Genomic DNA, 20,882 nt, shown 5'->3' with positions numbered 1-20,882 from the left:
GAAAGCTGAAAGTCACGGTTGTGTTGCTTGTGTTGAATCTATAGCACCTGATGTGAGGGCTGGCAGACAAGATTAGATATTACCAAGGTCTCTGCACAGCGACATGCTCAAGTTCATGCTGCATTAGCCCTTGATGCCTTCAAGCTGTTCTTAACACCATGCTATCAGCTCCTTCATATCACTCTCTCAGCAGCACACAGAAACCTGAGGAAATACAGCACTGAGGGCTCCTAAGAAAAATGTGGGTCAGAGCTCATTCTGACAGGGCACTCACCCTAGCAGGTGGACACCTTATGAAACACAATAAAAGTGCACTCAACTCTGTTCTGCCTTTGGAATTTCACAGAAATCAGACATGGATAAAGCTTTCTAGCCAATCAATGACCAAACATGAAAAACATAAAGGCAGAGGAAGGCAGCGACTAGTAAGGTAAAATCTGACTTTCTAAGGAAAGAACCCTTTCTCCACAACAACTTCCGTCCTCCAGATTACCCTCAGTGATCTGATTCCCATGGTTTCCTGTGGAGAAAGAGCTTTGGCCCACGTTCCTCATTCTTCTTCAGGGCCATGTGACATGAGAGTTTCCTTGATGGGTACACTCATTCTTCGATTCGCTCTGTCATTCCAGGATGCTGTACACAAAAAGCTTCAGCCATTAGACTTGCTGATGGTGGGTGACAGCCATGATAGATTCAGACACTGTGGGGGTGGGAGAGAAAAAGCAGGAGCGCCTTTCTTTGCTAAGGAGGGAGATCAGCTCCTTCTATCTACCCACAGACTCTGGCAACATTCCTGTGCAATACTTTGGCTCCCGCTCTGTTGAACATTGCAGGAAAACATTTAAACATTGGAATATCTGAAGAATATTGATTTCAGATAGCCATGCCAATCTTTGTGTTGTTGTTTTCAAAAGCTCTATATTCCTGTAAAAAATAAAAAAAGTAAAAACAGATTTGTATGGAGTTTTATCTTTGCAGGGGAGGTTGTCTGTGTTCAATCAAAGACGCAGAATCTGCCAGTACAGATGAGGTTTAGTCAGACTCCCTGGGTTCGGTTGATGATGAATGTTTTTTGGTTTTTTTTGTTGTTTTTTTTTTTTGGACGGGAGGCATGGGAGGGGGGTTGGCTTCTTTATACTTAATGGGCTGTTCTGTATGATAAATACTTTTACTTTTACATTTACTTACAATTAGCTGGCCATTAATATTTTCATACTTTCTTTTGAGTAAAATTGGATGCACTTTAACTTAAAATTGCTAGTGACACTTTTAATTTAGTAAAGGATCTACATATTTCCCTGTTTACAGCACAGCTGGCGAACCAGCCAACACACAGGCACAGCTTTTTCTGTACAATTCACATTAACAAGCTCATAAGTTTACGCAAGGTACAGGAAACAAAAAAAGGAAATAAAGAAGAGGGGAACAGTTGGACTATTGAGTCCATCCACGTGCAAAGATTTATATTAGCATACATGGTTTGCCCAAAGAAATAGCCAATAAACTACTTACAACTAAACAGGAAGCAAGAATTATGTTTTTTAATGGGAATTCTGCCATAGTGGTTTGGTTTAGGATGTAAAAAATGCAGAGGAGTCTTTAAGATCTTATACTACCTCTCTGAATGGATCCCTTTTCCCTGTAATGAAAGCTGGATTTCGTAACCCTGGAGTTCTGAAGGTGTGGTCTGATCTGAAGGTGATGCTCACCTCGTCTGGTCTGCTCTAGTCACAGGTGACAGGAGGTGGCAGGGAAAGGACAGAGGTCAGGAAAAACATATAAGAATCAATGAAAAAGACAAAAGAATGCATATTTGGGGTTCCCTACAGACTCAAACATTGACAATCTTATTTTTTAAAATGCCCTGCTCCACTGGACTGCATTTGTCCAGAAGGCCTAATAGTTAAATACATCATAGTTTATTTTGTTGCTGGTGTTGCATTGTCATTCCCTAGATAAGACTGGTTCACATATGGTTTCATAATTATTCTTAATCTACTTCATCTCAAATGTGGAATGGTACTTTCTAAAACATATGTAGCTGTTTCCTCTTCCCATAAGGTCATATGAAGTATGTTCTCTCTTATGTAAAGCGATTACTGTCAGCTTTGAGTATGACTTACTGTAATGTGAGCAATAATAAATTAGGTGTTAGTGTTTTTTTTTTTTAAATTTGTCCTTTCTGAATTGTGTTATGTTTCATCACTACCACGCATGTACTGCAAAAGCGAAACTCTGGGGCATGTTTTAAAGGAAATGCCACATGCTAAAATAAAACAAAGTAAAAAGGCATGAAAAGGTAATACAAACTCAGCCCACACACTGGGGAACATTTGTTCAGGCTTTATTTAAAAAAAACATTGTGGAGACTTTACTACAGTTCTAGCAGCGAGCATGTTGGTTGTAAGTATAAAATTACTTAATTTCATCACCATGTTGTTCCTTGGTGCTCTGTGAAGGGGCCATCTTTCTGATGAGGAACACAGTAGGGGAAAAAAAAGTACTGAGCTTAGCAGTCCACAGTGCCAAGGGATTGCTAAATCTCTGCTTTGTTTTTGTTGTACCATATGAGAAAAACAATGCGAGCATGACAAGACATGAATCATGGCATTAATAAAGAGCAAAGAGCAATACACAAATAACCTGTTGAGTCTGTATCTTCCTGTATTCAGCCTGAGGTCATGTCAGGTAAGCCACCAACAGAACCTGTGGAGAAATGCAGAGCCATTTTGAGTTGAGTAAAAAAGAGCTCTGATTGAAATGGCCTCCTGGTAGTTTCTGAGATACTACAAATTTCTAGGTTTCTAAGATATCTAGTCAATATTTAGTCTAATGCTTTTCTCTACTCAGACACAGAGACTTTGAATGAGTTTCTGGAAGAATTAGGCTTGTTAGATACACCTTTGATGAAATCACCTGGTGGGGCATTAGCATTATCTTAGCATTGCAACCTGAATTAGTCTCAGAGGGTTTCATGTTAGTTACAGTTAGGGTTATGGTTTAGCGTTAGTTAGGTTAGGATTAGGGTTTAGGACTATGGATAGGGTTTAGGGTTAGGAGTTGAAGTTTGGTAAGGGATCTGAGATTTAGTTCCATAATGAAGTAAAGATTACAGTTGGGCTCCATTAGAAAATGATATATGTCGAAATAGTGCAGTTGGGATATTTTGCCAAAATGGTTGGGTAGGGGAGTGAAGTATGTGTGAGGATTGGGGGCTGAAGTAATCAGGGGTTACCATTGAGGCCATTAGGGAAAATGGTGTTCAATTTGTGTATTCATAATTTTTCTGATCTCTTCCTCTGTCCAGTGGTCCAGTTTGGCCTCCAGTACAGTAATTGTGCGATATTGTATGGAATGATGTCGAAAATGGGTGACAAGGTGTGAGTACTGAGTCCACCTTTCCTGATATTATACAGATGTTGTTTGAGTCAGGAATGTATATTATTTTGTGTTTCTCCTACGTAGTGTGTGTTACAAAGCATTCAGGAGATAATATATACTGTGTTTGTTGTATTGAGTGTGTGAGTTCTAGTAACTGGATAACCTGTATTGCTGTGAGTGTTGAAGATGAATTTCCTGTGTCTGTAATGTGGATCTGCAGTGCTTGTTGGTCTGTGATCTTTAAATTGTGAGTGGATGAGAATATTATGTAAATTTTTGTTTTTTCAGAAGGCTGAGATCATACGATATTGTTGTATTGTGGGATACTGTTGTTGTAGTTCTTGGAATGATAATTTAATTCTTTGTTGAAGGTGTAGAGTTTTGTGAGAGGGGGGGTGAGAATGTTTGGCGGGGTGGGGGGTGTAGGAAGGGGAGGGATTCCGGTTCAGATTGGGGTAACGGACTGGGAGAGTGGAAGGGGGAGGGATAGGACAGGTTGTCAGTCGCTCCCCTTGTCCTTGGATCCAGGGTAGAGGTCGGGCGTTGGTCGAGTGAGTGGGAGCGAGAAGTCTAAGTGTTTCTGTTTTGATGGTTCTCAAGTAGCGCTTGGAGTAGCCTCTTGACCGAAGAACAGTGAAAAGTATTCTGGTTGCGTGATTGAAGTCCTCTAAATTTGTTGAGATGTGGTAGAAATGAATGAGTTGGGAGTTGATGATGCCGGAGAAGGTGTGCTTTGCATGGTAACTGTGCTTGAGAATGAGCGCATGTGAATCTGTAGTTTTAAAGTATACTTTAGAACACATTTTTTTGTGTGTGGAGTCTAAGGATACTAGATAGATGGTTGTGTCCAGGATATTGATTTGGTGAGGGTCCATGGTGGATTTAATCTTAATAGATGGATGATGATTGTTGAGGGTATGTACAAACTGGTTGAAAGTGGAGAGGTCATGGGGCCAAGCCCCAATTAGGTCGTCCAAGTACCGGTAGTAAAACAGGGGGCGGAGGGTGCATTTGGCCAGAGCTTCTCACTCCCACTCGTTCATATAAATGTTTGCAATGTTTGTAAGAAAATCTTAAATCTTAAATTTTTGTGATTACTGACAATGTTGCAGCAGGGTGTAATAATGACCCCTTGGCGGTTCTAGGGGGTACTGGGATGTTGGTGGTTCTAGTGTTAAGCAGGTGGTGTTGAATGCAGAGAAACCCTTAATATTTAGTAACCTGTATGACGTTGAAAGAGGCTGAGTGGAACATAGAGACCATCCTTGCCAGGTCAGCTGTAAGATCATCTGAGGTATCATGGGAGCAAAGCATAGAAACTTCACTTTGTGATCTCATTAACGTGCTTTGTGTTAGTCAGAGCTCTACTCTAGTCTTTGTCTGCCTGGTTTAACCCAGCTAAGTACCTCAGTGTCTGACAGACAGTCACACACCCTCAACAGCACATGGTTGAACCAACAAGTTGTCTGGCTGGTTTGTGTATCTGACACACAAACACAAGCACATTTAGACCCTCCCATATAATCATGGCTGGCACACTCCACACACGCTCCCAGAGTCATATACACCAGTAAGCAAGCATGTTTCAGCAGATCAAAGGTCATGTGGTTCTGCATGTGTAAACACAATAGAGGTTAAACCAATGCCAATCATATTCTGTTGTCAGATAAAACACCCTGTAGAAAATACTGCGGGTAATCTTTTAAAGACCCACACTGCTGTATTGTACGCGTCTGCCTGAGCTGAATATGCCCTCACAAAAAGAAGCTCATGTTATTGTGTTAGCAAACACCTGTTGAAACACAGGAGATTCTGTCATGATGAGACATATGTCTATTCAGGTGAATCACAACCAGTTGAAAGAGCTGCAGCAGGTGACAGAGCCACACACACACACACACACGCGCGCGCGCGCACACACACACACAAATGCACATGGTGGCTCAAGCATACTGCTGAGTGCACAGTGTCTATTCAATAGACTAATAAAATATATATTGTGTGTATTTACACCTGTCATCATGGACAACTTTATAAAATCACACAGTACTTTACATAACTTATATGTAATATATATATAATAAATTAGTGTTTAACACTTTATTTTTAACCAAAAAAAAAAAAAAATCAAATTATGTTTAAGTGAGGCAATATCTAGAGATTAAACATGCTTTCACATGTCTATGACACTGCATCCAGCCAAGACTACAAGCTAAGCTAAGCAGCTTTGAGCTTTGAGCCGCAGCCATTTCAACCGTATGATCAAAATCCCAGGATATGTCTGCAAACAAAGCCAGCAATTCAGCAGTGGGCTCGCTCTTTACCTCAACCCTGTCCTGTTCGCTTCTCGCCAAGCCTCAGATCCACTAGCAGCCTGGGGAATTGTACGTTGCACAATGAGCTCATTGTACATGCTGAGGTAACACTATAATTGTTACAATCTTCTCTTTCAGGTGAAAAACACACCCACTTTTGATTCCCCGTGACATTTTGAGAGGGCTGTGGCTTTCGGTAATTTTGAATTAATCAGATATAATAAAGAAAAACGTGGGTGGCTGTCGCACCTGAGACTGTGGCTTCAGCCTGATAAGCTCTTGTTTGTATCCTCAGGTGTATCTGTATAAGCCAAAGTCCAGACCACAGGCTCTGTAGAGGTGGAGTGACAGATTTAATAACATTCGCTAGCTTGATATTTCCATCAGGATATCCATCTATAGATCAGTGATCTATGATGAAAGAGTAGTCCGCTGGAGAAGTTTAATAATTCCTTGCTGACAATCTCAAAACCCCTGATGAAAAATAATTTTTCCATTTGGATAACAGTGCCGAAAAGCAAGCCAATCTAAAAATACTGCATAAAATATGCTTAGACGGGTACATTGGGTTTTTCGTTTTGACTGTATTTTTTTTTTTTTTTTTTGTGTGTGTGTTTCCTTTGAATGTCTCTTATCCTGGGGTGTTTTATTTACTGACAGGGATGTCAGGCCCCCTTGCTTTCCCCACACGCCTGCCATATCCTGGAGAGATAAATCACTGCTATAGGAGTGTGGCAGGAGGGGCCAGTGAGAAGGAAACAGTATAGAGTCCTGGGTGGTTCCAGCTTGTCGGATTCCAGTTCCTAGTTGAGTCTAATGCTGGTCTGTGAGGAGCTTCCCTGCCTTTCATCCGTTTAGGAAACATCTGGTATCATCTGCTGGTTCGATGAAAGTGTGCACGCATGTATGTGTTTGTGTGTGTGTGTGTGTCTTCCAGGAGGTTTGCCAGGGATGTTATCACTGTGTAAAGATTAAGCTCACAGTCCAGAAAATAAATTAAGGAAACTCACTGGTGACTTGCCAAGGGATGTTTTGGCTTTGACATCATCTCCAGTGGACAATTTCCTGTTGAATATAAACACGTAGTTTACGATCAGTCTCCTCCTCATTACTCATGAAAGGGAAGGGCAATTCATAACTGTCATATCTCTTGTCAGAATGCACATTTTATGATCGATCGTCCGATTTTCTATTTCTACGTGCCTTAGCGTACTTAAATATATTTGTTGTTTAAAACACAGAGCTGTTCAGCTTAGTGGATACTGTATCCATGCGAGCAGGTGAGCAGACAAAGCCTGTGGTGGCGAGACGTGTCTCTCCATGCCCGAGTCGAGACAGAGAGGCCTGGATGTGTTGACAGAGGCAGGTCAGAAGTCACACCTGCCGATACGACACCTCTTTCTGTGCACAGTGTGCCGTGGCCTGAATCACACACCTGACTGACAATACCCGCAGTCTGCACACAAAAAATGTCTAATCTTTCTACTCAAGACTGTAGAGAATTAACAACTACTGTATGTCAGTGAAGGCAACTTTCTAAAAAAAAGTTTTTTCTTTCAGCGGGGCTGTCGTGTTTTTAGCAAATATGAAAAAAAAATATGCAAAGATCTTTTTTCTCCTTGTTCCCTTTTTTCATGTACACAGTGTGAAAATACCTGATACCAGGCATTGCTGTCAGACATTTCAATCTAAACATTTTTACAGCTGAATTTTCTATACCATGTTGCAGACTAGGTGTGTAGAGAAGAGGGCTGCTGTATTTGGACCGGGGAGCGGATGTTCAGATCTGGCTGCAGCGACATCAGGGGATGTGATTTTTGGGAATATTGGGGAGGATGTTTTGCCTCCTGTGTGGTGACTCCTGACCTGCACCATCCTCTCCAAACCTGATTCACCTCTGTCCTATTGTAGCTCTTATCAAATAGTTGAATGTTGAACATACATTCAGTCCAGTTGTCCATACATGAGATAACACTGTCACTGTCTCCCATCAGAGCAGCCTGCCTCTGTTCTCATAACTGTTTTGAGCATTTATCCCATTGTTCTCCTGCCTCCCCTACCTCAGCACCGTCCTTTCCCACCTCCCATCTATCTCTTTCTTCATCCAAATCATCAACTGTCCGTCCTTCTGCTCTCTTGTCCTTTACCTATTTTACTTGGCTCTGTGATGTACAACATCTCAGGTCCTGTGTATGGGTGTTTTGTCAGAGCTATATGACTCCCTCGCCTGCTAAGACAACATACTCTTGTCCTGAGGGTGCACCATGGCCCCTGCTGCTCACACGCCTCTGAGTTGTGCTCGTACCGCTTCTCATCTTCACTAACACACACTGACGTGACCCTTTGATGTCATGAGGAGAAGCGTGGACCTGGGACTGGCCCAACAAAAGCAATCTGATCCTCGGCTGATGCGTTCAAGCACGCCTGCAGTCCCGTGACAATGGACTACGACAGCAGGGGCCCCCTTTGTAACTTCTGTGTGTACCTAAGAATGGACATGCACGTTGTTGATGGGGAACGGGACATGTGAACAGTCTGAGAGAAGATGCTGTTTTGTGACCATGTGATGACAGACATTGTTTATCTATCTAATAACACAAAGAATCAGTCTGTTTCAGAAAAGGAAGAAGGTTATGTTTTTTGTTATTATAAACAGAGGGTCAACTGACATTTTAAAGAGAGCAGATAAGAGTCATAAGGATAACTGTATTGCTACTTTGTCAGGAGTGTTGTCATATTTTTTTAAGTCAAGTGGAGGTTTCAAAGAAAATACTAATAATTCCAGAAAGGGTCCTAAATATAGACTATAAAAAATACTTATAACATTCTAGTTCCTTCCCACGATTTCTTGTAAAGTCTCTTACACAGTCTAATATAAACCTTTAAAATTAAATATATTTTAACTAATATGTATATTACTATTATAATTACTTATTGGTGCTGGGATCAAAGGCTTTCATAATAATTTTTCTTTCTTTGTTTTGGTGACTTTGGTATAGTACTGTCAGTGACCTTTATCCCAAAATCTCTGCACACTTAGTTGGAAATGTTGGAGAAAGAGAAGTCAAAAGACATACTGTTTGTTATCTTGACATTCCAGTCTGTGTTGAGTGTATGCTATGTGTTTACATCCACTGATATGTATCCATTAGGCAAGTTAGAACAGCTCAAACGCTGCTGGACGCTGTGTTCTGGACTCAAGGTCTTGTGCATATCACTTCCCTCTTGAAGAGTATGAAAGAGTGAAGCCCTTGCTGCTTTGGCGACCAGGTTCTATCTGTGTCTGGGACCCATTTTGTACAAGGACATGTCTATCCAACACATGTCTATCCAACAAGTGGAGACATTGGTTAGCTGCTGATCTGACCTTCAAAGCCTGTAGTACAAAGTATTCAACAAGAAGTCATCATCAAGTCCATGACAAGGACGTATGTTTGCTAATGATCCGTGATGCTTATAGGCCATTGGATAGGAAAAGAGAAGGACAAATTCGGGTTTGCTAACAAAAAAAAAAAAAACTGTTGAGAAAGAATTGCTCAACCATAATCAAGTAAGCCCTTACTCTAGAGGATATCACAGGCTCACTCTGCAATCTACAGTCATTACGCAATTACCATTCTTGCTTGCACAAGCAACATTGCATTTTTCGACATCTCGGACATGTGATTTATAAATAAGCTATTTATATTTCTTTCACATTTAGTAAACCGGCGATGCTGCATGGCTTGGCAGTTTTAAAACATCAGGCTCCAGTGAAGGCTCTGGCTGGGCCATTTTTCCTGCTTAGAGCTCACTCACACTGAGAGGAAGGAGAAATTCTTACACACCTGCAGAAAACACTTCCTTATTTGTCTTGCGAGCATACAAATTATATACCATCACCAAAACAGAGCCCAAGAATGACCTCAGTGCAGAGCAATGCAACATGTCCCATCCATTACATCTGGTTCAATTTAGCATCAGCTTTAACAAGTGCTCCTGCGTGGTTTTTCTCTCTTCCACACACCGACGCAGAGCACATATGAATCATGGAGGTTTGTATGCTACAAAGCTTTGCTGATCACTCTGAAAGCATAGCACCCAATGTATATTTCATGAGGCATTAGACGCCGTATTATTCATGCTGGTCTACTATATGCTGTTTTGTTAGGGAGACAGAAAGCTCAACAATAGATTCATAGCATAGTGATGGAGGACTAGAAAAACTAGAGTCCACAAAAGCACACAAGCACTCTTTATTCACTGGAGGGATCCGTTCATAATTGTATTAAGTGATTTTGGAAGAATTCATGTTAACTATTCTAAGAAATTTCTTTACATAAAAAATGACTCATGTTTTGGAGGTGGACTGACTGGAAACAGTGGGTGTAGTTGTGTACTATTAAAAATGCTGAGGTTGGATAAAACTTTCTGGTAGAGGCTTTTTAAAAAAAAATCTCCAGAGGCTACGATGTTTTGGACAATCATCTTTTAACATTAAAAATGGGTCTGAAACTAACTAGTGACTAACTTTATCCAGTCGTTGTGTATGTTCAGAAAAAAAAGAACACCTTCTCTGAGTCACCTTAATGCTGACATAATCCCATCAATAAACCTGCTTCTGCTATGGTCTCTGTGTCTTGAACAACGCTCCCTTTGTTCTGAGGTTGAGAGCGGAAGATTAAGGAGATCATGGTCCTATTCTGTAAATCATTTGAAACAGACGGGGGTCACAGGATTCAGTTTTAGGTTATAACAGCTCAGCTTGCTCAGCATCCGCCCCATGAGCAATACCTTCTAGACCAACTGCTGCTTTCTGCAGAGCTGGGTACAGGTAGCTTGGCAGGGAGCAAGCACATGTGATATTTATTTAAGTTAATTAAATATTTAACAGCAGCTATATTCACAGGACTACTCGTATGTGAAAAGGTTTGTTTGGAGTTAGAAACACAGGGAATTATCAATCAACTCTAGAGCTGAATATAACTTTATAGCATCTTTCAGCTGTGTTTTTGGTTTTCTAGGCTGGAGCTTTACTGTTTTTGGCTCTAGAAACCCACTGTACACTCCCTGCCCAGCACTAAACGACGTAAAACTCAGCATTCAGCAGCTAAAGAAGCCAGATATTTCTCTAAGAAGACCAAAAACTGTTCTAAAATGAGAATATATGTTGGAGATTTATCAGGGGTGCAAGAAACGTGCATGACTGCTAAAACAAAATTGTTTTTTGACATGTCCAATAACAATAAAAGCCATAAGCTGTATATGAATTGTTGTCACAGCTTGCTTATAATGCTCCTGTGGCTAAAAAATAAGTGCAATGTAGATACAAACAATAATCATTATATATTTACGTCAGCAGAGACAATCAGTTTCATTACATTCTCTATTTCCTTTAAGAATTTAAAAGTTCAATTTTTCATTCTTGCACTTGTTTCCATTTGTCGGTACTTAGTTACGCTTAACTTTTTGTCACCACTTTTTAAAATTACTTTTTTTAAAACATACTTTTATTTTACAGTGTATAATTATTGATTGTTTTACATTTTAAGTAAACAATATTTTTTTTAAATCAACTTCTCTATTCTGTAGAGTTATACTGTACTATATAGGGCAGGTTCACCTGAAGAGAGCTGGGCTAGGCTCCAGCAGACCCCTGTGACCCTAGATAGGAATAAGTGTGTATAGACAATGGATGGATGGATATATTGGGGCAGGTGTTTCTTACCTATCTCAATTATTTTGAATGGCAGCTACTTTATGTAGAATTAGAAAGAAATTAGATTCACAGTAGGGCAGAGTGGAAAAGCAACATCAAGAAGAGCAAGAGACAGGGACAGAAGAAGAAATAATAAAAACGGAGCGGGCCAGAAAAAGTGAGCAAATCCAATTTAGCCATATGTGATCCTATCTCCACAGCAACTCTTTGTGTTTGCGGCGAGCAGTTTGTGAGCTTTGGCAACGACCGACTCTTCTCGCCATGCTAGCCCCTTCCTAACTGCCATCCCTGAAAAGACAAGCACACAGAGAGCGACACGATGAGGGAAAGAGATTAAATGTGTAACAGTGTAGGGAGAGGAGGAGAACGGACAGAAAGAGAGGGAAAAGAGGAAAAATAAAGAATGAGTGGGGGATAGGGAGGTGATGAAGTGAGTAGAGACTTGATAGGGGAGTCACAGGACATTCCTGAGCCAGCTGTGGGTTGGAGGGGGAATTCTCACTGAATGCCTGACAAATAAAACAAGACACAGGCTATTTCAGTATTCCAGGCAAAAACCCACTGGCACATCACAACGGAATGAGGGGGAAAGAGAGACTTTGGAAGCAAAAAGACGGAGGCTAATGAGAGAACCAGCAGGCTGCACGGTCCGGTAAGGCAGGCCTTAAACCGCAGCAGACCAGTGGTAAACCTTTCGCTGCCTCTCCCTCTCCTGTCTCCTCTGAAATGGAGGCAGAAACTGGCAGCAGCAGTAGTTTTTGGGGCCCTGACAGTGAACACATTCCTTTTGCACAGACAGGTGGTGGGGCTGTTTAATAAATACAAGATTTGATGGAGGGAGTCAGTGAAGGAGGGGGGAGTCAAAGGCCATCACAGACTGTAAACAGCAGAGTTGTGCAGTCATAATATGAGCTACTGCTCTTCAGGGGATGTTAAACCCTGCCTCTGCTCATAACTCCTTGTTAATGACTCAACCATTCAACCAAAAGGCTGCTGACTATCTAAACACTATTGTTTCTGTGGAATGACTGACTACACTTGATTCGCCATATTAAGTGGTGCTAATACAAGGTACGTAAGTGTGCTTAGATACAGATACAAGGTTCAGGAGTAAACACTTCAGACAGTGAGGTTCAGTGTTTCTAGTGGAGAGTCTCAGAAGCTGAGAATGCGGGATTAGATGGATTAGATGGATTAGATGGCACAAGTTTTAGCTACATGTAGCAAATAAACGACCACTAAGTGTATATTAAGGCATTCATTCACATAAACACTGGTGGAGTGGAGTTCAATAAATAAATGTTGCTTAAAGCTGCCTATAACCCCAATGATGAAAGTAAACTTACTCTCATGCAACAGAGAGATGGAAAATAGCAGTTAAATGCAAAACAAAAGTGTTAATAGCACCTCTGCCTTTTGATGACTGTCACACTAACTCATTTCACGAATCAGTAGGCCACGTTTTCTATCTAGCTATACAACTGCGGCATCTAATACTTCACACTGTGATATAAATACCATGTGATTAACCAACAATCATGGGCAAAGTGAATTCAAAGTGCTAGCAGGATGTCAGTTAGTGTGCTTAGATGCCAAAGCTTAGAGACACTGTAAGCGATAATTAACAGAACGATAGCACAAAAACTAGAAGGACCACACACCAGACCGAAGCCATAAAAGGCCAGTGTGTATTAGGTGCAGCTAAGCTGTTGTGGAGATTTCTTACCATTATGGCATCCATTTGTTATTGTTCCAGAGACACTCCTGCAGGGACTTGCCTTTTCATCACAACTAACACAGCTCAAATTAGGGTGTGCATTGGTAGGAGCGGTTGAGGTGATAGTCAGCAATAAGACATGAAGGACTGATTCACGTGGCTCGATGCCACAACATGTTGCGGTCCGACTGATTGATTTAACTGACTTCTCTGGGGATTTTCCAGAGAGCACTGGTCCACTGTTGCCACCCAGGGACAGAGGATGGTGGCCATGTGTGTTAGCAGGCAGCCAGATCACAGCCACCCTCACTCCAAAGTCCTTGTGATCTTACCAACAGCGTGCAAGCTCGCCTGTGCCACTGCAGCTCCCCTCTCTACTCCCACCCCTCCACTATTCCTCTTAACCACATAAATAAGATGACAAGAGATGATAGGGGGGAATCCCACATGATGCAAACTTGCCTACTTGCCTGTCTGAGGAATCTAAAAAAAGAAAAAAATGCTTCATTTGACAGCAGGCATAAGTATTGCAGTATGAAGAATTAAAGTGAACAAGTTAACAAACAGTCTAATGCAATGTGCTCACTTCCTATACTCTAAATGTTAAAAGACACTTCCTAGGGTTGAGTCACTCATTCAGGATGACAGTTGCTGGTAGACCACTGGAACCACATCCACTGTCCTTTCATCCTCCGTCTAATCATCCCAAACCTCTTCTCTTTCCTCAGCAGGAGAATCGCTCTGCACATGCTGCACTGAAGCATGAATGACGCAAATCACTGACATTTTCAAAGGCTTTTGTGGATATGGTAGCTGTGTGGTGATCTCCGCTAAACCGTTTGAAAACATTAATGTGAATAGTGAACATGCCTTATGGAAACAGCCCTGGAGTAGTAGAAGAATTCAGTCCCTGCTCTGTATTTCACATCACTGATGGAAATGATTAAGTATATTGGAGTGTAATTTCACCCCCCTCGGTCTGTCTCTTAAAATAGAGAAATAAGGAGAGGGTGGCTGGGCAGCACGGATGTCTAAATTCCTCTGATCGGAGCAAAACAGCAACTTGTTATGTGGCTGATCTCAACCTGTGACCACAGCAGCAAACCTGCTATTTTGGGGAGAGGGGCATGGCATCACTCAATCAGAGGCCCTTCACCCTCTCTTTGCCTCTTGCATTGCCAGCCTGTGGTTTTCTTAGTGGATTTCAAAGACATTCCTTACATTTGATTGTAAATTTAAACACAGGCACATGTTCTTTTACACTGACAGAGTTTACCCAGACCATGTGTAGAACTCAACAACAGAACAAGCACTGGGTTTAAAAGTAATGCTTTGGTTTGGTTCCATATCTCTAAAGATCCATTTCATAGTGCTGGTTTACATAAAGCATGTGTTGCAGTACTGCATCCACACTGTAACTGGTGTGATATTTATCATGTTAATAACCCACACACGTCTGGCACAGTGTAACAGCTCTGGTCATTGTGTTCACTGGAAGCTGGTAGGAAATGAGGCATGAGCAGCTGAAAGATTTCAAAGGAAGCGGGGGTTTATGTTGAATATGTGCACTCCAAACACCTGAAAGTCACAGCTTCCAGCCCTGCAATTTGGACTGCTGCTAAAAGACAACAACATTTCTAATAGTCATAAAAAAATGAGTAAAAACTAGTGCTCTCACAGCTGAGGCTGTGGGATTAACACAGGAAGAGGCAGCTTTTTTAACTAAAGATGATCTGTCTTAACCAGAAAATATTAAACTGCAAACATAATCACATTTCAGATATTAAATCACAAACAAACAAATTGGATTATTGAACTAAGAAAAGGTATAAAAATAAACCAAAAAGCTCCTTAGACCAACAGATGTAAACAGAACTTCAGAGAGGTCAGCTGTTGAGTTATATCTGAATTTTGATGCTATCTCAAATAGTATGGTGAAACAGATACAACCTAACTCCAAAAGCAACTTGTTTTTGAAGTGGTCTGTTGAGCTCCATGAAGACAGAGTAAAACCCGTCCTTGCAAAAACTATTTCACTGATTCTGAACCTTCGTGACTTGACTTCTGCTGAATGCAACAACTCCAAAACTCTGACAAGAAATAGATCACACCATAGCTTCTTACTTATATAAAAGGATCACATGATCAACACCAGACGACAAGACTTAAACAGCTAACATATCATCTGATTTGAGAGTCCTGTGATGATTTCTGGGCCCTGCAGTTGTGAAGTGTCGCTTTGCATGTGACAAGTTCAAGGCCTGAGATAGAGCCCTGAAGAGACCAACTCTGGCTGTTGTTTTGTCAGATACACTCAGAGCTGGAGTCTAATCACATGCTCTAACCACAAACTAGTGACTGCCTATGGCCCACTTCACATTGCTAATTGGTAATCTTAAAATCTGCTGGGAAAAATGAGTAGAAACTGTATTTGTATGCACTTGTATGCACAATAGTGATATGAGAATACGTGGCTGAGTCCAGCAGATGTGCACACAGATAAGAAGGATGTATGAGTGAAAAATGACTCATATCACCTGAAACTTATAGCTGATGCACTTCCTGTGACTTGATGCTATCTGAAATGTTTCTTCTGTTTTTCTAATAAAGGGTTTTCACTGTTTTAATATCACATGGCACTGCATATCTCCTGAGTTGCGTCAGACCAAGTCCTGCCTAGCACCACCGGTCTACTTAAACTTCATTTCAGGTTTCATGTTAGTTCGGGTTGACATAAGAACTGTTGATTTTTATGATCATATAACATGGAAATTGGAATCATGTAATTTTCATCAATTGAGAAAAAGAAAAGAAATGCAAATAACAGTTTAAGCCAAGACCCAGTAATAAAAACATCAGCAATGTCAAACACAGTTATAGAGATGTGGGATGAACTCAGTCTGACCAAATGTATTCTGGTTGGATGGATTGATGGGATTCTAGAAACAAGCTGCAATCAAAAAGTGTTTATGATCTCTGTGTTAAAAGTCCCACCTGCCCAGCAGTACAGGCTGATCCAACTGGCCTCCTTCATGTTGTACCCCAGAAGAACACCTCTCCTCTAGCCTCTACTCTCAGAAAATCCCCTAAAAGACTCTCTCTGAATCCCAAATTCCAGCTCCAAACAGCTAATTTTAAAAAAAAAAACTTGCCCAAGCTATGAACTTGGCCCACCATTATATACTATACCTATCCCTCACCTCTGGAGTCTCCAGAGCACTCAACTCCCTGTTTTGCTTGCCCCCCCACCAGAAGATCCCAGGATACAGCCGTTAATCTGAGAGGGAATGACGGAGAACGTCTCCTTTTAATTATCAGAAAACCCTGACCGACTTGGATAATAGATACCAAATGGTGAGCTCGGGTAGAATAGGGTGCAGGGTTTGAGGAGGTGGCCACAGAAGGAGCACGAGATCAGGAGGAGGATGAGAGGAGGGGCAGCAAAGAGACATGACGCCTTCTCAGGTTCTGACCTTTGGCTGCCCCCCATACTCATGTGCTTTGCCACAGATTGAGACCAGATTGACTGTGTTAGCTCAGGAGATGACTGAATGTCAAAATAATCTCACAAACAAAATCGCACACAGCCCAATAGAACTATCTTCCCTCTAGGCGATATGTTTCTGAGCTGCTGATAGCTTATATTCTCCAAATATCCTTAACTCACCCTGATATTACTAATGTGTGTGTGAGACCTCTCTATTCATAATGTGAATGTAGAATGGGCTGCAGTATGCTGAAGATAGCAACTTTCTCTCTCCATTAACTAACACAATCTTCCCTCAGGACCAGAAGCATTTGTCTTCATGGAAATAGCTGAATGAGTTAGAACCATAATCTTTTATGTGCTGTCGTCCTCTCTATTCCCAGGATGCTGTGGGAGCTTGACAAAGACGGGGAGATCCTGCAGCCTGGAGGCTTAACGCTAAAGCAAAAATAATAGAATCACACAAAAACAAAACACAAGCTAATTATTATGGCTCCAAACACATCACACATATAAATACATTCACACACATGAACTACAGGACCACCCCTGAGAGCTGACCTGGCCATGCCCCTACTGCTCAGTGCTGGCGTGTGTCCAGATCAAACTGGGCCTCTCCATAGGGAACAGTGGAGGATTGAGGCCGTGTTGCTTAGCAGGCGCCGAGGGGACGGCAGGCTGCCAGTGGTCAGTCTCTGCCGGCGCTTCTGGTAATGGATGTCACACTCACACTAACCCCCATCCTCACATCAGCCAGCTCCTGGGTTCAGGGCCGAATGCAGGGGTCGAGTAAAAAACAGCACTCCTTCGACTGAGCAGCTGGACTCGCTGTCATGGATGAGCTCATTCTGGCCAAAGTCCAGACTAGAGCCGAGCCAGACCCCTGACGTCTGAGCTGTCTCCATGAAGTCACTCTGAGCACAGATTTCCACATAGCAGCAGAAGCAAACAATCTCTGCACACTGGCTCACAAACAGTCTTGAGACATTCTGAGGTTCACACAAGGCCAAAGTCATGACAAGATGAAGAGGTACATCCGAACTGGACTAGAGTGTAACTGACTGCATGCTTGAAGTATTACAAGACTATTATTGGAGATGGAAAGGCAAAACACTGTAACACAATTGATTAAATTAAATTGCAAAGAAAGTAAAGAGCCACAAAAGAAAAGAAATCCATGTCTTCAAGCCTAAATTTAGTCTTATCATCATCATAGCCAGGCTTCTGTGAAAAAATAACAGCAAATCTTATCTGACAGAAGGACTTTGACAACTCTGAATAATGTTAAGTAAGCAGACCTCAGTGTCTTTCATCAGACAGAGTTCAGAGGAAGACATTTCCCAGAGGGCTATGAGGAACTCCCAGCAGGCCTCTTGGTATAACTTTAACCCATACAGACCTGTTGGCCGACTACCTCCTCTTCTTTTCGCTTATGCAACGATAACACAACAGCATCTGTTCCTCTCTGTTCACAGGTCAGATTGATATGCAGTATACACCAGTGCACTGTGAACATATATGAAGACAAAAATACAAAATAGTGAAATGTGGAATCTGGGAGGTGCTGGAGCTGATACGGGCTGTCAGATTCTGCAGGATAACAGTGATAAGGAAGGAAGGCTAACTGTATCCAGACTCCTCTAAACAAGACCACAATCTTCAGAAAACATAAGCTAAGGAAACTGCTTAATAGGTTTAAATCACATTTCCTTTTGCCAAGATTACTTGAGTGCTGAGATCATTTCGTCAAGTGTTCATTGTGTAAAATAAAACAAAATAAAAGAAAAGAAAATATTAAAGCCATTAAGACATTTCCAGACCAGCACAGTCCTTAGTTTGGTACACTTATGTGGGACAGAAGGCCCAAGCACAGTCCTTACTTACACATAAATGTACCAAACTAAGGACTGTGCTTGGGCCTTCTGTCCCTTGTGGAATAAAAAGTTCTAACACACAAAAATATGACCTTTCCATTAAATTGGCCAAATTATCTATGAGCATCTGTATGTGCTGTCGATATAAAAACACACTGCCCATTAACCTGTGGTCTATAAAACGACACAGGCTTAGCAATTAACCCACATTCTCAAACAAATCCAGCTGCCTCCATTTCCAAATGACTATAATTCCAAACAACATAGTAATTTCCGAGGCAGAGAGCGCATGCCTGGTGTGCTGCTGATTATGGCTTTTTGGAAACTTATAAAGACTGTGGTTTCCTGGAGGGAGACCGCATCAGTTGTCATATTCAAAATTACAGCATTTCTGCTATTTCTATCAATCATATAATTATTGTATCTCTGCTATTTCTATCAGTCATGTAATTATCATATTCGGTCATTTCCACCTAAACTTTGTTACTCCAATTTCCTTGAGTTTTCTTTCTTAGCTGGAGATGTCTGACGTACTGACTTTTGGCACAGTGAGCGCTGCTTTCCATTTCCACCTCATTTTCAGCACAAGTGCTGCTTTGAGAGCTCGAATGAACCTTTAATTGGGGAGTAAGACATGTCTGAGCACATCAAGTGTGTACTGCTGTCTTTACATAAACTTTACAAACAGATCTGGCTCACATACACAGCCAGCGCACCAGGACATTGCATGTCGTTGCTTTTAGCTTCCCTTTTCAAATCACACGTCTCTTGTAAAAAAAATAAAATAAAAACCAATATGGTGGAAAACTATGGCAGGTCCATAATTTTTAATAATATGTTCAAGCCACATTTGGAGGGCTGTGAGGAGTCTTGAACCCAAGGCCAACCTACTTGTAACAGCTGCTCCCCAGGTCCTCCACTCCATAAATTTAGGGCAATTAAGGTCTGAGCTCCACTAATGAACCTCACTAACAAGCTGGAGGAGGGTGGTTGCTCCTACAGCAGGAAGTCCCAGCAGGAGTAGCACCTGGGAACAATAAACTCCCCTTTGCAGACAAAAGCTCCATCCCAGGGCTGGAACACACTGATAACTCTGTAAAGCATCAGCACGTATAAATAGGGATCACAGTGATCTAACACTGTGATTAGTTTAGTTTATTCATAATTGCATACAACAGTGAAGTATATGTTGTATAGTATACAATGCAGATTTCTTTAATATAATCCCAAAATTTATTGGATTTTAATGACTTTTTGAACCAATGTGTTCCTCAACAAATTAGCTGCCATGTATTATTTCATGAGTGAAACGAAAAACTCCATGTACCACTGTATGAGAGTCTCTTCATATTGCCCAGTGTGCTTAGAAGAGCTTTGGCTTCCTTTTACCCAGAAAAGTATACAATGGAAAGAGAAAATGAATGAATAAACAAAAGGCTATCCTAAGGGGAAACAGTGTAACACTGGCATCTGTATCCACCACAGCTGAGTCACTGATTGTCAAAGCAGAGAAGTGATTTTGATTATGTATGCTTCTGTAAAGTTGATAGCAATCAGTTGGTCATGAGAAGAACTGGAAGTAGTTTTCTCTAAGAAGTAACAGTAACAAACCTTCTATCTGAGCCTGATGTTATTTATTGTAAAAACTGCACAGGCACATTTTCCGCCTGCAGTCGCAGTGGTATGACACACTAAATGAGGGAGAAGCATAATCAAAATCATAAGTTCTGAAAGTTGTGTTGCAGGATGGAGTAGGGTGATGCTGCAATGATAGAACAAGTTTACAATATGAGTAACAAAGCTGCCAGTATTATCATACAGAAAACCTGTCTGTGTTCTGTATGGACAAAAAAAAACAATAAACAATATTCCCCTTTTCGCTCCATAACTGTTAACTCAGGCAAACTGCTATGAGTACCACTTAATCCCATAATAACCACAACAGTGGAAGGTGCAAGGAGGTCTTTCCTAATATCACACCAAACTGAGTCAATGAAGGAGCAGCCCCCTCCCCTCTCCACTCCTCTAAAAGGCCACCATTGTATGTGAAGAATTGCCATGGCTACTGCAGACGAACTGTAAGCCTTTTGGAATTATTAGCATTCCTCTCAACCCTGAGCACTGTAGCAAAGCTGCTCGCTTTATCATCAATCCACCTCGAGAGAAACACACCATTTCTTTCATTAGCAAATACAGGAATTTCCATCTGGCTGGGAATTAATTAAAGTCGTATTACGGGGTGCAGCAATATTGGGCTACCCAGACAAATTCAACAACACCCACAGAGGGTAAGAGTGAATGTAGCCTTGTTAATGAGAGTTACAGGAAACTAGCAAAGCCACTTCTCAGAAACACAAACTCAGAAGTTATTAGACAAGATAGTGAGTATATGTGTGTATATATAATATAT

The sequence above is a fragment of the Mastacembelus armatus genome, chromosome 8 (genome assembly GCF_900324485.2).
Source record: "Mastacembelus armatus chromosome 8, fMasArm1.2, whole genome shotgun sequence".
Classification (NCBI taxonomy): domain Eukaryota; kingdom Metazoa; phylum Chordata; class Actinopteri; order Synbranchiformes; family Mastacembelidae; genus Mastacembelus; species Mastacembelus armatus.
This window is presented reverse-complemented; position numbering follows the sequence as displayed.